This window comes from Buteo buteo, chromosome 13 (genome assembly GCF_964188355.1).
Source record: "Buteo buteo chromosome 13, bButBut1.hap1.1, whole genome shotgun sequence".
Lineage (NCBI taxonomy): Eukaryota > Metazoa > Chordata > Aves > Accipitriformes > Accipitridae > Buteo > Buteo buteo.
In genome coordinates, this window is record NC_134183.1 from 39,639,338 (window position 1) to 39,644,486 (window position 5,149).

At 55.3% G+C, this 5,149-nt stretch overlaps 1 non-coding gene across 1 annotated transcript; it reads left to right on the forward strand.

Moving 5' to 3' along the window:
* The first annotated feature begins 2,084 nt into the window (after positions 1 to 2,084).
* Positions 2,085 to 2,156, forward strand: TRNAM-CAU (transfer RNA methionine (anticodon CAU)). Its single transcript has one exon. It is a non-coding gene; the product is annotated as a tRNA-Met (tRNA).
* The last annotated feature ends 2,993 nt before the right edge of the window (positions 2,157 to 5,149 follow it).

Sequence of the window (5,149 nt, forward strand, 5' to 3'; positions counted from 1 at the left end):
TTGGTGGCTACTGAGGCTGATACTTGGGCTGCCTCAGCTTTGCCCTGCCATACAACTGTTGAAGGGCTGCAATCTCTTTGCCTTTTGGGGGAGGTGGCTGGGGAGAGCTGGGAAGAGGAGGGCTCTTTCAAGCAGAAGGGGATCCATGGGGCTCAGCTGCAGGGGGGTCTGCCCACCAGAATGTGCACCTGCAGGAGGCCGTCTCTAACCAAGTGGCCAAGGGCGTCCAGTGCCATCTTCAAAGCAACAATGGAGATGGGGTATGATCAGTCTTTCCACAGGCGCTTTAAAGCCACTGCGCTGGGGCCTATTCCAAAAGTGGGTCAGCCTTCCTGTGCCGTGCAACTCGGAGGGCACAATGAGGGCCATGGCAAATGTCGGCACACTGGGTGTTTTGAAAACAAAGAGTCTCCACGGAGAGAGCTGAGGAAAAGACAGACAGACTGATATTGAGGTTTGTGCTCCCTGCCTGCTCTGTGTTTCAGCTTTGCCTCCCTCGCCGAGAGATGTCTTGCTTCAGACCCTGTCTCCCAACGCCCTGCGGCGCCTCCGGCCCAACCCCACTTGCAAGCAGCTGCAGTGAGCCCTGTGTCGCCCGCTGCGCTGACTCGACGGTGGCCATCCAGGCCTCCCCGGTGGTGGTGACCCTGCCGGGCCCCATCCTCACCTCTTTCCCTCAGAGCACAGCCGTGGGATCCTCGCTGTCAGCTGCTGTTGGGAGCTCCCTCAGCGCCGGGGGGGTTCCCATCTCTTCTGGGGGCTCCCTCGGTCTGGGGGGGTCAGGGCTGTGTCTGCCTCCCACCCGCTGCGGTCTGAACTGCTGAAGCCAGCAGATCATCCCCTTTGGAGCACCAAGGAAGACAGGGATCCTGCAGCAGCAGGAGCGTAGCCACGGCTTGCAGGTGGGCTGAGTGTCCTCATCCCACCGCGCAGAAGGGACCTGTGCCTGCTGCTCCTCGCTGCACTGCAGGCCTCGCCGTGTCTCCTCTGGCTCTGCTTTGCTCTGAGCTCCTCGGGAAAGGGCTCATTCTCTTCTGCTTTGCTGAACCTCCTGCTGACGGAGGGAGCGTGCCGGAGTTAGGGCCTGCTCTTGGTGGGCTGGCATTGCCACCGGCTGGATCGAAATGGGGAAAGGCAAGCGCTTTGCCTGGAGCTTGTCCTTGGGCTATGGGCCATTCTCTGTGCCTCCCTGAACCCAGCAGACGTGTTTCTCGGTCTCTGTTCCGTGCCACTGCATTTCCTCCTTCTCATTAAAGACTTTGTGCAGCACAGCTGGAGTCTCGTGGTCGTTTGTTCTCCTCCCCGCTCAGTTCGCCAACATAGCTGCAAGGTTGTCGTGGGTTAAGCCCAGCTGGCAACTAAGCACCACACGGCTGCTTGCTGTCCAAAGAACCCATGGCATGTGGGAGAGCTGCCTTGATATAATGGTAGAATTCACCTAAGTCTGGAGCAGTCTGGAGCAGCCTCAGGAGAGAAAAACCTCATTCTCACTGAGGGAAGGGCTCCTTTGGGGCAGAAGGGGACAGCATGTCTTTCAAAAGAGGACCAGGGTCTGAAGTCAGCCTGGACTGTGCCAGCAGAGGAAGGCAGTCCAGCTTGTGCAACCCATAACAAGCTTCCTTGGGTCCTCCTGCCAGCTCTTCCCTCTGATGAACCTCATCCCCTGCCCTCTCTTTTGGTCGCCCCCTTTGGCAAGGTCAGGAGCTTGGCTAGGACCGCAACCAAGAGTAAGGATATGTGGTTAACGGCTGCTTAGTATGAGGTACAAGGTGAGAACAGGACAGGCAATAACTCTGTCCTGCAAAGCAACAAGGTTGCCCCCTCGCTCCGGGGTTTCCTCCAGTGCCTGCAGAGCCAGCTTGGGTGGCCAAGAAGAAAGTCCCCGTGCAGGGTTTTGGGGAGAGCAGCAAGGCAAGGCCTTTGAGCTACCCACTCCAGGCCCAAAGGAGGTGAACTTTCCAGAGAGCCCATTTCCTGGCCTGCGTGAGGGCACAGGACAGAGGAAGGGAAGGAGGCATGAGGGCTGGCAGTGCCAGGGAGCATCAGGCAGGGCCGTGGGAGGTGCCGGCAGAGGTGCTGGGGGGAGCAGAGTGGCGCAGCGGAAGCGTGCTGGGCCCATAACCCAGAGGTCGATGGATCGAAACCATCCTCTGCTAACTGGCCCTTTTTTTCCCTCCTCCTGACAGCTGCTGCCTCTCCCAGCAACTTTTAACCTGCACTGCTCTAGCTCTCTGGGCACCCATGGCCACGGCCCTCCTGTTCCCTCAGCCCCTCCTCTCTGCCACTGCCACCTTCTTTCTCCTTTGCCTTCTTAGGAGCCAGCACTCCCATAGTGCCCCTCGCCAAGGCAGACGGGTGGCTGTGGAGCAGCAGGCAGAGCTCCCCCCACAAGGAAGTGGGTGGCTTGGGGACACAGGCGTTTCTCCCTTCCCATCCGGCAGCTCAATCCCAACTTCCCAGCCGCAAGCAGGGACCTCCAGGAATCTGCAGGTGGGGAGGAGGAGGACAAGGCTGCTGCTACTTTGGCAAACACCAATGCAATCAGCTTGACCATCTGGGGGGGTTCTCCATCCTAGTCTGTTTGCTGCCGTGCTCACTCGCAGCTCCAGCCAGGAGCAGGGCTGAGTAGGTATTCCCCATGGGCACTGTATTGGCCATACGTGGCTAGGTGTTGGCAGTGGTGGGGAGAGGGGCTGCTGCAGGGTGGCCTCTGTGGGGAAGAGCTAAGGGGCTGCCCTGCACCACACACACACACACAGCTGGTTCCAGGGGCCTCCACCACACTGAGCCATCTGCAAAGCTTGTGGCAACCAGGGCACCCATGCTGGCTGGAGCAGGTGGATACTCCTGAAGGAACTGCAACCTGCGGAGAAGGCACGCCAGTGAAGACTTCCCTGACGGGCCTGAAGCCTGTGGAAGAGCCCACGCTGAAAGAGATTTTCCTGTTCAGAAGCGCAGCATGGGGAGAACCCATGCTGGAGTAGTCTGCAGTGAAGGAGTGCAGCTGAGCCTGGAAAAATTGGGAGGCATGGCGGTGTTTTCTTTGTCTTCTCTTGCTCACTACAAGACAAAACTCACACATAGCCCGAGTCTTTCCCTCTCTTCTGGCTGCTCAGGACTGGAATTCAGCAAATTTGCATTTGCTGGACACCCACCCCCTCACTCCCATGTGCACGTCAGCAGGTGCTCTGAACCCTAGACTGTACCACAGGTCTGTGCAGAATCCATGCCTGGAGCCCAGGCCTGGTTTGTCCAGTGTCCTGCTCCAACCCTGGGCAGTCCCTGATGCCAATCCACTCTCCTCACTGGCTAGTGCAGCTTGAGATCTCCTAGCAAATACCCCTCTCTCTCACAAACACACACACAAACACCCCCCCAAGCCCCCCCAAAACCAGAAAAGCACAGGCTGACAGAAATGAGCTAGGAGTAGAACGAAATGAAAACAAGACCAATCGCATTCTTGTTCTTCATGGGTGTGCAAAGGGTTTCCAGGATGAGTTGCTCCTTCCCCTTCCCAGGGATCGAGGTGAGGCGGACCAGCCTGCTGTTGCCCCCATTCTCCTTTGTGCCTTTGGGGAAGATAGGAGTGACAATGACTTTCTTCCAGGACTCAGGAACCTCTCCCAGTTGTCGCGACCTTTCAAAGATAATGGAGAGTGGCCTCTTCTATGGGTCTTTCTTCCTGGAAGTGCTTCACGAGCTGGCAGCAGAAAGATAGCACGGGGATTTGCAGGTGAGCTCCCTGCTACCTGAGTACCTGACTGGCCAGAAGCCAGAAGATCGCTTGCATGTCGACTGTGAGGTCGCCTCTGGCTCTGCAGGCAATGGGCCATCCACAGGAATATCGCTTGTGCTAAGTGCTCGTCTTCATTCCAGAGTGGATACCACTGCATGGTATATCTTTTTATATCCACACACTTCTTGGTCCAAAGGAAGCAGACAGTCCCTGAGAGGGAGATCTGAGAACATGTGGGCATGACAGTGTCAAAAATGGCCGTCCGGCAATCACAAAGCGGTAGGAGAGGCCACAGGGAATGACGCTGTCAGAAGATGCCTCTTCCCTTTGTTTAGCAGAGAGGTGGGAGGAAAAAAAAGAGTGTATAAGAGCTGAGACACGTCCTGCTTGGGCGGGTAGAGGAGTCTGGTGTGAAGCACTGAAATTGTCCTGGCACATCAGTTTGGCGAGCCAGCCAGGAGACTCTGCTTGGCTGTGGGACCGACTGCGGAGCAGACACCCCCCAGGCACGCCCCAAGCACTTTCCTCGGAGGAGCTTCCACTGCCAGCCGCTCACCACGGGAGCAGACAACAACCTCCTGAAGCCACGGACCAAATGATATGTTTCACAAAGGGAGCCTGTAAAAGTACGGGCCGGGGCAGCTGGTAAGTTGTGCAGAGATGTCTGGCGTGCAGCGTAGTCCCCGTATGGGAGGAGGGTACCCTTCATGGTAACAAGGGGGGGATTTGCTGACTGATAGAGCGGCCACCAGCAATCTTGGGGGTGAATCGAGCAAATCCGGGGTGACTGCTGCATCCCAGTATCGGGAGCCAGGACAGACCTGTCAATGACTGGTATATAAGAGCCAGGAGAAGGGTAAGTGCAACCCCTCGCAGTTGCGCTTGGTACGTTTTTGGGGTAAGTGGACCCCCTCGCAATTGCGCTTGGTACATTTTTGCAGCTGCTGAAAGGTTGTCAACTGGAGTGATGATTGTATGATGTGAATGTTTGGAAATTTATGTTAAAGATTTTGTGTGGGTGTGTGGAAATGATCTGTTGAAATTTTTAGGTGTATGTATGTTTGTTAATGTGTGAATGTCTTTCTGTATTAATAGGGGTGATTCCTTGCTTTGTATGTGGGCTTGCAACTGGACTATATAATAATTAGCATCTGGCTTGGGTTTTGTTGAAGTGTAAACCTTGTGGGAGAAGCTGGCACTGTACATCTAGCAGACAGAAACCAGACTGCCTTGAGTGTATTCTCCAAATTCCACACTTTTATGATTGGGAAAGAGCTCACCAAGAATCCAAAATACTGACATTGGTGTGTAAAGTAAAATTTAATTCCAGAAATTTGGTACGTGTAAAAGAAGTGTAAGAAACAATTTGCATGGAAGTTTATTAAAAGGAGAAGCCAAGATCAAACTTAAGAA